The sequence below is a fragment of a genome, unplaced genomic scaffold (genome assembly GCF_019419815.1).
Source record: "Pyrus x bretschneideri cultivar Hongxiangsu unplaced genomic scaffold, Pyrus_bretschneideri_v1 Contig79, whole genome shotgun sequence".
NCBI classification, from domain to species: domain Eukaryota; kingdom Viridiplantae; phylum Streptophyta; class Magnoliopsida; order Rosales; family Rosaceae; genus Pyrus; species Pyrus x bretschneideri.
Window position 1 is genome coordinate 336,042 of NW_025999819.1, and position 12,848 is coordinate 348,889.

Below are 12,848 nucleotides of genomic sequence, written 5' to 3' on the forward strand. Positions count from 1 at the left end.
TTGTAGTTCGTAACAACCACCGATTTTGGTGACTCATATGAAGATTGCTTTTTGAATGGACTTGTTACTACTACTGTCGATGATCAAGGACTAGGTTTTCCCATCAAGGGAGGGTTTCTAATACATTTTTTTATTTTCTTCCAATATCTTAAATGCTTCGAAAAGTTTAAATCACTTCAGCATAAAATATCTAAGAGCACAATGTGACTAATTTGTATTGTTTTTCAAAAGGGATGTATGCTGATCGCACATCCCTTTTTCGTTTTGTTTGTTTGTTTTTTTTTTTTTATACATTAATTTTTTTTTCAACTCCTATAGCATTGGACTAACTCATTATGATACCATTCTAGTGTAGTGAGTAACTCTGACACCGACACGACTGCTTTGATGAGCATAGCAGAGTCCAAGCACGGGAAAAAAAATTCAATGGGGGGATGCTACTCCAAAAAAAGAATAAGTTCAACTCTACCTACAACTCAAAACACAATGAATTTGGGGCATCTTGTTTATAGTGTCAGAGGAGTCTCCTATAGCCTATTCCATGGTATTCCGATTAGTAGCTTAGGAGCCTCGAGCCGTATTAAGTGCAGTTATGATAAGTGAACTATGGACAAATGGACATAGTCCCCTAATCCGGAAGTTCTAATGCACCATCCGGCTTCTGGAAATATTATACAACCTAAGGTTGTGGGTTATAACATTCATGCTTGGGCTCTATGCCATTCGAGGAATAATAGAAAGGGCAATCCAAAAATCATCCAAGTAGTGACTTTGAACTTTGACCCCGAGTACGATTACTTGTATCTCGGATCAATGTAGGGTGTATTCAATTGAGATTTTGAGGGATTTTAATGGATTTATAAATCCTTTGATGGAGTTTAATTGATTTGTAAAGATTCCATGAAAATTTTTTATTCAATTTCCTCGAAATCTCAAGGGAGGTGAGATTTGTGATTGCTTAAAATACATTACAAATTTCTCAATTTTTAAAATTATTTAAAAGTAATTGCTAATTGAATGCACATGTAATCTTATAAACTTCTTTAATATCCTAATTGAATACACCAGAATTTCTAAGGATTTTAATAAATTATTTTAAAATTATGATTGAATACACTTAGAATTTTAGAGAATCATATAAAATCTTGATCAAATACCCCTAGATTTATTAAAAGAATTAAAATTCATCAAATCCCAATTGAAAACACCTCTTAACTCAAGTACGTTCTCGGTGCCATATGTCTAATGTAGGTCCGAATGAGGCATCCAGACTAGAAAATCTTCAAAAGGAATTTTATTTTAGTAGAGCTTCGATTAGCCAAGTCAACTAAGTGTAGGCCGATCAGAAATGCTCAAATGCAACGCATATGGTCTAACAAAAGGATTCTAAAGGTGTTTCTGACCCACATGCAAATGGCCAAGTCCATAACGAACTTGGTTCCAACAATTGGTGCTTTCATTGAGAGTGTACTTATATTCCCTTAACCAAATCACTTTACCACAGTCAAGTCCTCATGTCCAGTGTTCTAAAAGGCAGCCTAGGCGTTAGGTGACATACCACTGCAGCGATTAATCTCGAATCGGTTATGAAATCGGAAAGCTTATTAGGTGGCCGTTTGGGCAGGGTTAGGTGGGGCTAGGCGAGGTTAGGAGAGACTAGGAGGAGCAAGGCGGGGCATGGGGCTGGGAGAGGCTATGTGAAGGAGAGCCGGAATTTGAAAATTTTTAGATGCGGAGTTGACGGATAGGCACAAAATCGTGGAGAAAATGATGAGTTGGCTCTTTAATATACTGCTTGACGTCATTGTTTTATACTTCTTTCTTTTGATGACTTTTTTTTTTCATTATTTAATTTTTTTTCTCACTTAAAAGGCCCACCATCTTCTTCTGTAAACTTTTGTTTTAATTATCCCATTCTTATCCTTTTAAGGCCTCACCCGTTTTCCACTAGATTATTAACCTAATACTCCCACCTCATATAATATATATAAATATATATATTTTTAAAAAAGATTTACTATATATAAGTATATGTTGTTATTTATTTTGTACCATATTACTGTATTTGTATATATAATGTAGTAATTTAATTAATTTATATGAAAATTATTCAAATCCGCCTAGTCCGCCTAGGCGCTTGCATAGGCCTCGCCTAGTTGCCTAGGGCTAAGCCCCAACCCACTGTCCGACTAACGCCTAGCATATTTTAGAACCATAGTTATGTCTACTAGAGATAGTTTAGTTCACAATGTTGCTAACACCTCAAGCAGAAACAATTTGCTTTCTAACGCCTCTTCCGACCCAGGCACAAACAATCAAGTCCTTACGCTTCAATCGTCTCAGGGAACAATAACGCTCTAACTGTTGGATCCCCTCCCACTATAGAGGACCAATAAGGCTTCTCAGACGGAGAACCGCTCAAACCTTGTTGACATTGAGAGGCGAATGAAGGCTTTGGAGAACTCTAGCAGGACTACTCTACAAACCTAAGTCCTTGTATTTGGATTTGGGAACTTGAGTACTATAACTCCGTATGGACATCTAATCGCATCAACATCCATTTTGACTATAGCTGGGATTATTGATCCGAACACGCATGTAAAACAACGTGATGGCCAGATTATCAATCATACCTCTGTAGGCGTGACCCAAACCCGATGCACCTCTGATCCCTTGGACACTACAAGAGCCTTACTATCTTAACTTCGATGATCCAGATTTGTCAGAAGAGCAAGAGTGGTGCAGATCACTAAATCGCGATGTTTTTAGGGATGCTCCAAGAGACACTCAAAATCGCCTCCCTAGCAAGGTTATCGCTAAAGTTAGAGATCCTATTTCTTCAACAATCGAATCTGTACATTCTCTAAAGAAGTTCGCTCAACCCATGTTTAAGTACTTCCACAGAGATTTTGGCCCTAACTACTACGTCATTTATTGTCAGAATGTTATAGCTCTATATAACAATAAGAATGCATGGATGTGCAAGATGTTCCCATCTACCTTGGAGGGACATGCTATGAGATAGTTCTCAGAATTGCCAGCCCGCATAGTTCTTATAATTGCCAGCCCATTTTCTTGATGTCTATCGTGATGTTCACAATGTCACAAGGCCATTTTTCAGCATGAGCACTCAAATTATGAATGAGATCAAAAAACTGGATGACAGACTCGTTACAATGGATGACAAACTCGTTACAATGGATTTCAAGCAAGGGCTCTATGTCCCTTGCCTCTCGCACAGAAGAATAAGAAAAACTACGATTACGACACCTTAGCAGAATGCTTCGATATTGTTGATGATATCATTGACTGAGAAGATAAAGCTTGGAAGAAAAACTCTGACACAATTCATGAAAGAAGGTCCATTTAGAGAAGAAATGATCGAGATACACTGCCCTATTTCATCGTCAGAATGACAAGAGAAGATGCAAGGATAAGCCAGCTCTTCCCAAGCTAAAACAGTACATTGCTTTAAACATTACCATCAACAACGTCCTTCATAGCGCCAATGATAAACTCCTCCTCAAAAGCCCAAACTTAATTGACTAGTACGTCCAACTAGTCAGAGTCTACGCATATCAGTCTCACAACAACAATCCTTAAACTTGAATACATTCACATATCAGTTCATTGTGCAAACAATAATGACAAAGCAATTATGAATTAAAGTATGCTGGATTGACTAGTCAAACTCACCAGCCAACTATGTACATATTTGTTAACACAAGCCTATCAATCAAACTTAGTTTATTACAAGTTATCCTAGTTAATAACAATTCAATTCATTACTCATAATATGCAGTGTAAACTTAGTCCCAAACACATATCAAATAGCAACCTATAGGATGCATGTAACAAATGCTAATAAACAAGATACGTGGACAAGTTAAGTGTGAAATCCCGTTCCCGGATTTCACTGTTTAAAATTACGTATTACGTATTTCGTATTCTTAGTTTCGACGCTTTTATATTTATCGTGTACTTGACCCCTACGTATTGTTCCACTTATTTTTATATATTTGGATAGTACTCGTCGATACGAATGCGTGAGCGCAAACGAAGTGTGATTCGGAATTATAACGAAGATTTTGTGAGGTTTTGAACGTTGAGGACATTTTGGTAAAGTGATAATTAATTGGACATGTGATATTTTTGTCTAACCATTGGGTGAGTGCCATGTGGGCACCCAAAAAAAAATAATTCTGAAGCTCTCTTTCTTCCCTCTTTTATCCTGTATCTCTTCACTCTCCTTCTAAAACTTTCCAACTCTCTCTTGGCTTTCCCTTTCTTCCAGTGAAACAAACAACCATCATCACCAAAAATTTTGGCTTGTTGAACACCAAAACCACCATTATCTACATGTCTTCACCACCATAAACCTAGTTTTGAGTTTTGTTTCATTGAAAACAAATCCTAACCTCGAGTTCGAAGAACAGGGTTTTGGGCCGAGACTTCTAGGCGTGATTCAGACAATTTTCAGCCATCTTCTGGGCTCAAAAAAGGTATAAATCGATTCCTCATGATGTCTAGATGAATTTTTACGTCTGGATCGTGTGATTTGGTTGAGAAATGAGAAAGTTATAACAATTTAAAGTTTGCCCTGTTTCCGGCGAACTCGTGAACTTCCATACCATTTCTGGCCAAATCACGACGATTTTGCCATCACGAAATGTACCAATCTGTTTGTCTCATTCCAAGCTATGATTTTTGTTTATGAATCATTCGATTTTGTTGAGTATTGACAAAGTTATGGACGTTTAAAATTTGCCCAGAAATTTCGACGAGTAACTTGTTTTCCCGCGGACAGCCATATTTTAGGCCATTTTACAGCCACCTCCAACCACCATTTGGACTCTAAGCTCTACACTTCTCTAGCTTCGTTTTGGTATATTATGGGTCTAATTTGGGTGAGAAACAAGTGAGTTATGGAGTTCTAAAAATTGCCTAGAAAGCCTGCAAAATCTGCAGAATCCGGCGAAATTTCGTTAAGGTCCGCCATTGGAACATTATAGCAATCGACGATCCAACCGTTGGATCGTCACTAAACTTTGTTACGTTATAGTACGTAATATTTAAGGACCTTAGGAACTTACGAATCGAAAATCTAGTGGTTGGATCTTACGGAGCAAGTGACGTAAGATCATGGACCCTACCTTTGAACGACGGTTTGATTCTCATTAAATGTTGTTGTGGGGGACATATGGGAGCTTTTGAGTATGTGAATTATCAAAGAAAATCTAAATGTGGAATTGTACTTTGTTTTAGGCGACGATAGTGCATGACGTCTCAATTATTGTGCTAAGGTGCGTTAGCACGGACTCCAAGTGAGTGACTTTAATATATGTGATATTGGTGATTACCCTATTTTCGTAATTGTTATCCTGTGTGGATATGACTTGGTTTTATAATTATGTTTTCTATAAAATTGTTTTTTTATTTTTTATATTTAGCCATCGATGTAGTTTTTTGAAATGTGATTTGACGTGTATATTTGAAATATGGTTTGATTTGTATGATTGGCATGTTGTGATGGAATGTGAGGGCTAGTAGTAGACCGTTAACCCATTGTGATGGGGATTTGTTGCTTCGATATTGTTTCATTTCCCACTTCGTTGATTCGTTCCAAATTTAGTATTTGTGCCTTGTTTCACTTGTTGAGCTTTTGTAAATTGAGTAACTTGATTCATGTTTCGTTTCTTTGAGCCGTTGTACATTATGGTTGATGGCCTTCTGCTCGGCTCCGTTAAGTGATCTAGAACTGGGTTTCCGTGGGGGTTCCATTGAGTGGTCCAGTTCCCTGCTCCGTCTGGATTTCGTTGAGTGGTCTGGAATCCCTCATGCTTTGTGATTCCTTTGAGTGGTCCGGAATCGTATCCAGCTTGGATTTCATTGAGTGGTCTGATATCTATTGTACTTCGTGATTCCGTTGATTGGTTCGGAATCGTATCTTGGTTGGATTCCATTGAGTGGTCTGGAATCCCGATCGGTGTTATGGTTCCGTTGAGAGGTCCGGAACCCGATTAATTGCTTTGTTGATTCTTCGGATTGAGTTGGATTGAGATAGCTTTCGAGATGTAGGCTTCGACCGAACTGTGTCACTCTAGCCCTACTTTTCATTATGTTGTATGAGTTTATGGTTGTGAGCTTTTGTGACTTGTTTTAGACGAGCCGTTGGATGTGTGGGTGACTCCTTCAGGATTTTCAGTGGCTTGATTATGATTTCATAAAATATGATTTTATATTTGATGAATATAAACCATGACATGGATGGTTTTTAATATCATCACATACGTTGCATTATTGTCACTCACACAAGTTTCGCGGCTTATCAGGGTTGTTGTTTGCACGGTGCACCATTCCCATGGTGTAGGGGCGATTATGCAGGTTTTAGTAGATAGGGGAGCTTTGGGGTAGCAGACACAGTTAAGAGAATTTGGAGTGTTAGGTTACCCCTATACTTTTCCTTAAAAGGATGTGATTATTGTTATTTTTAGTTCAATATTTCAGTTTGTATTTCCTGGCATCCCCTACAATTCACCGTCGCACATCGATCCTGGACGTACGTCAAGATCGAGGTGTGACATCAAGTAACAAAGATCATAAGCAGTTTTTGACTGGAAAAACCCACCTTTGGATTTAAAAAATTAGGGACTCCATCGAGTCTAATCCACTAGTGAAAATAAGATTCATACAAGGTCAAGCTCATTTTCTAGACCTAATCTATGAAGCATCTTTACATTTGTACAAACTTACTTTGCATGAGATGAAGACATCTTCAATCTTCATAAGAGGGCAGATTCATCCATCTTGTGGCACCGAGACCAAACCGATTCATGTAGAATGATATGATGATGATGATGATATGAAATATCGATTCAAATGACAAGTCAGTTTCTCCATTGAAGCAAGAAAACTGATGTGAATCCAACCTAGGTCTATATGAAGATTTGAAACTTAAAAATCTAGACTATGAACATTGCAAACCTTTTTCAAAGATAATGTGAGTGAGTTAGCATAAGATTAAAGACATGAAAAAAGATATGCAACTTGGGTTTCTAGTAAAGGATAAGAGAGGAAACTTCAAGCTTTTACAATACTCTCTAAAATCTAAACCCTCTAACCAACCATGAACTATGTAAATGATATGTAGCTGTGGATTAAAAAAAAATCAATTTCCCCAACCAAGCATTAAGGATTGAAGAAACTAACTGAGAATCCTCCCTATAAAGGTCTATTAAAAAAGATTTTGAAATAAGATTGAAATCAAAGATTGGAGCAAGCATTTTTATGAATAATTTTAAGAATATTCAATAAAGAACTTTTATCCAGAAAATGATTTGCTCCTTGATGTGTTATAAAATAGTACACAAACTTAAACTTTTTTTATGTAGTTGTAGTATGAATAAGTAGGAATCATTATAGGCCAGGGATTAGAAGGAATGCTAATCAACTCAATTTTAAATTCTAACTAAACTAGACTCTAATGACTCAAAACAGCACAAAACATGCAAATTGACTCAAAACAGAAACTAAGGGTGATTTTGGATGAATTTTGATTTAACTTGACTCAAAACACTAATAAAATAGAATTGAACATGTTCTAGCTAAGTAAATACGAAATATAAAAAGGGGGATTGGTTTTGACGAATTTAAAACTTAAACAAACAAGTTACAAAAACAAAGTAAATTGATATGAATTTGGGTGAATTGATGGGTGATAGGCTAGCTAGATGGTCATTCTCCACACATGACACATATGCATACAAATTGATTTCCAATTATTATTCCAATAAAGCATGAATGACAATGCCCCAAATTAATTGTGAACTGCACAAATTAACTCTCAGATTTCCCTAATTTCATTGAATTGGACTCAGCAACGCAATCAAATTATTCTTATCAAGTTCCCATATGAACAACATGATAAAGATACATATCAAAGATCATTAAGTTCTATGAAAATCATAAGCATTGACAAGACATTCGTAACTATGAACTTCATGATACTTCTGCCATGGATTTATTTAACACAATCATGATTAGTGACTTCCACTACTTATAAATATAAGTTCATAACGATTGGGTGAAATTCCCTTATATTTTAGCATCAAATTCATGCATGCAAACTAAGTAGGTCTCCTTAATCAACATACAAGAATAAGTTATCAATCAAATAGATAAGTAAATCGCATTCATGTTTTACGAAACAATAACTGGATGAAATCAATTCATATCACATATATGTTCATGGCTTTGAATTCTCCTATAGCCAAAACGAGTTTAGCTCCTCATGTTCGCACTTAAACAAAGATAACTTAAATTAAACATTGAAAATAAAAGATAGAATACACCTAAGAACGTTCCAACAATCCAAACTTGAATGGCAGGGCCTGGCTCCAAGGGTCTCCTCTCTTCTCTCCTTGCAAGGCTGCGGCACAAAGGTGTTTGGCTCTGAAAATAGGTTAAAGTGTGTGATGGATAGATTCTATCCTCCCTTTTGTGCGGCAGAATACATATATCATTAAAAGGAGAAAGGCATGGCCCTTATTAAAATTTAGGAAAGATTTGCACACCAAATCCACAAGGAAAAAGGCTAATTAAAATCAGAATCTATGAGGGAAAGGGGAAAGAAAATGCGGTAGGATCTTGGAGAGAAAGGGAAAGGGAGTGCACGACAAGGCATGGGTTTTCTAGAAGGAATAGGTGCGACACCCTTGTAGAATTAGGATTAAGCCTTCTAGAATCATATATTTAGGTGTCCTAATATAATCAGGGATTCCCCTAGCAGCTGGAACTTAAGTAGTGTAGGATTAGGATTGGCTAAGACAAAATAAGGTAGTTCGGCTCATGTTTCCTTCTTTCTTGCTGAGTTCCATATCTTATTTATCTTGAATTAATTCTTCCATCTCTTTAGCATATTCTTAGCCCTTCTTGAACTTCAAATTCATCCATCCACCTTGCTTCATGCATGTGCTATCCATTCCAAGCCCAAAACTGCTCTAACATGCTCCAAATTGCCTTTTCTTGCCACATTAGCCAATTGAACCTACAAACACACGAAAATAGCTTAAATCACTATAATAAATAGAAACTAACTCACTAAATGCAAGGAAATAAACTAACAAAGTCGCATAAATATGCTCCTATCACTCCTTCTAGGGTTTCTAAGTTGGAGAGGAAAAAGAAAGACACTATCACTTTGAAGATGAAGTTGGAAATCCCAAAAAAACAAAAGGCCACCACACAAGGCTTTTATCAATTTTTTTTTAATTTTGTTTTGGTTTAGTTGGAGTACCACAAGGACATGTGTCAAATGAAAAGCAATCGAAAAAGATCAATGGTGAAAAACTCACACTTGGGTAAAAGGTGTCAGTCAACTCGTTTATCTTAAATTGCTTGCCTGACTCACATGAAAACAATGAACAATTCTGACAAGGTAACTTCACTAGTCAAAATGTCTAAGAAATTTAAATGTAAAATGCATATGCATGTATAAAGCTTACTTGAGCCGAGGCAACACCATTTGCAGTTTGATCTTTCATAACCTAGACTTTAGACCCAAGTATCCTAAGGTCTCATCTAAGGAAAATAGATCTAAAGAGCATGTGTGGTACATAATTACAAGTTTTACAAGAAAAGCCAAAAAGAACTAACTCTAGATCCTTCACAAAGTATAATTATATTCTCAATGACAAATTGAGAACCTCGAGTCATAAACTAGTATTTGAAACAAAATAAAACAAAATAAAATAAAAGAAACAAAAGGCAACAAAGGGGAATATAAGCACTTTTGCTTATCCCCAGCAACAACTCCAAAATTTGATGTAACTAATGCACAAATTAAACCCTGCAAAAGATGTGATCGTAGTACGAGTAAGTGGGGATCGTTCTATTTCAAAGATTTGAAGGGATGTTAATCAACACAAATTAAACAAAAAACAAAAAACCAAGTTAAACTAACAACAAAACAATGAATGAGAGATTTTGAACGAATTTAATTGAACTAAACTGAAATGAAAATAAATGGCAGCAAGTAAATTAAGTTGTGAGTGAGACATGGATGAAAGGCTAGCTAAGGGATTATTCTCCACACATAAACATATGCACACAAATTAATTTCCAGTTATTCTTCCTATAAACTGTGAATGACAATGCACCAAATTAATCGTGAACAACACTAATTAACTCTCAAATTTTCCTAAGCTCATTGAATTTGATCGTAGCACAACTCAAATCATTCTTCTCAAATTTCGTAACTATGAACAGATGATAGAAATACATCTCAATGATCATTAAGTTATGTGAAAATCATAAGTATTAATGACAAAACATTCGTAACTATGAACATCATGATATCCTTTCAAAATATTTACTTAACTCAATCATGATTAGTGACTTTTACTACTTATGAATATAAGTTCATAATAATCAGGTAAAATTCCCCTATATTCTAGCATCAAATCCCAACGTGCAAACTAGTGACTTTTACTGCTTGTGAATACAAGTTCATAATGATTAGGTGAAATTCACTTAATAAACATACAAGAATGAGTTCTCTACAAACTTGTTAAGTAAATTACATTCATATTTTTTATGAAATAATAACTACATGCAATCAATTCATATAAAAGTTATGCTCATGGCTTCAAATTCACCTCTAGCTAAAAAGAAATTTAATTACACATGTTCATCATAATTGAAAAACAATCTATAAGAAACATTGAAACTTAAAACAAAGATAGAAAAAAATCTAAATTTCCAGCAACTTTAATGGATGAATAAATAATGGGTGTGGCAGACTTGTGAAATAGGTTGCATGACATTTTATAAAGCATGACAGAATCCAAGGTTTATAAGTCCAAAGAAGAAATGGATGAGGGCGTTTAAATTATTTTAGACTCTAAGGAAACAGTTGGAGATTGTTTAAATTTGATTTAAACTTTTTTTAGAAGTTGGAGATAAGATAAGATAAAGTACATATCAATTGCCTTATTAACTTTAAATCCTCCAAATTTTAGTGCATGTAAAACACCATTTAAACTCCAAAAATATCCATCTCTTGTACAATCCAACATATCCAATCTATGTCCAAAATTGCTTCTATTCCCTGAACCATTTAGGGGGCGTTTGTTTGCCCTCATTAAGTTGGATTGGACTAGACTAGCTATTAGTCCAATACTGTGTTTGTTCCATGCTGGGACTAACATTAATGAGACTAAAGGGGACTAGCATGGACAAAACCCTTCACTAAGAGGTATTAACGAGACCCCCCAATAACCATGGGACTAGCTAAGACTATTCTCTCTTTCTTGTCCTCGTCATGCTCAACGACCACTCTCGACAGACTCCTTGTCATCTCCGGCCACCTAGATCAATCATTAACCTTCCGACTCTCTTTCAGATCCATTTCACAACCAACTTTCATATAAAATATACCAAATTGAAGCTGGGAGTGACAAGATTACGATTTTACGTGAATCGAGGCCAAAATGTGGTCGAATGTGGCTGGAAAATGGCCTGGAAGTCTTGGCCTGTTTGGGCTTCTTCAAATCCATGACAGATTCGAGCATTCAAAGCTAAGATCTCGGTACAGGGATGGTGATGAATTTTTTTGGCGGTGCTAACTTCATCCAATTTAACAAGGAAATGATAGGAAAAAATGAAGAAAAAGATAAGATCATAATAAAATATTAATAATTTATATATTAAATAATATAATATTATAATTTGTTATTATTCAACTTTTTAGTCCAATACTGCACCAAACGCTTCACTAAGTTAGTCCAGTTTTGTCTAGTCTAAGCCAGTCCAGCTTAGTCCTTGAAGCTAATCCAGTCCGAGATAGTCCGGCGCAACAAACGCCCCCTAATTGTCAACTTTGTCCACTAGACCTAAAATAAAACGAAAATAACTTAAATCAATATAACAAAAGGACATTAACTAAGTAAATGCAAAGAAATAAGATAACAAAGTCTTATAAATATACTCCTATCGAGATCCAATATAATCAAATTTAACGATAAAAAAAAAAAAGAAGAAGATCTAACTGCCCAAAACGAAACTCAATGTTTAAAACAACTAAAAAATTTATTTAAATAAAAATTCATCCAAAATCTCTATAAATACTTATGTATTTGTTCAAACATTCACACAATATTCACCTTTCTCATACAATTGGCCTATCGAGCTTCTAGGATCCCGAACGCTCTCGCCACCTTTCCTACAATTAGCAATGAATATTAAGCAGTATATCAAAAGAGGTGAAGAACTCTTAGTCAGGATCAACTCAGTTCTACCAGAATGGGAAGAAAAAGCAGTCTTTATGCAAGACAAAGCAGATCCTTTCAAGGTCGTAGAAAGAAAAGCTCGAACTGGTTATATTCCAGCCTTCCATATGATTAGCATTGAAGGATATGGTTGTGAGGTTGTTGCAAAAACAAACAAAATTATGTTGCACGTAATTATTAGATTGCCCATGTTTTTTTATTTTTGCTTAATTCTGACAAGAGAGTCGGAATGTAATTTCGTGAAGTTTAACAGAATTATTAATAGGTATTTTAGATTAATATGTAATTTAGGTTATTAAATACCGGAATTCCCGACTCCGCAATAGTCAATACAGAGGAAAAAAGGAAAAATAAAACAAAATATATAACTGGACAGCCAAATGAAGACAACATTGATGAGGTCAAAACGTCGGCGTTCAATGGCTCGCCGCCTGAAACCAAAGCCGGTAAATGCCAAATAAAGAGAAAATGCAAAAATGAAGAAAAGAAAATAGAAAAAACAAAACGAAAAAGAAGAAAAAGAAGAAAAAAAAGAAAAAGAAAAAGAAATTGCGTCTCTCT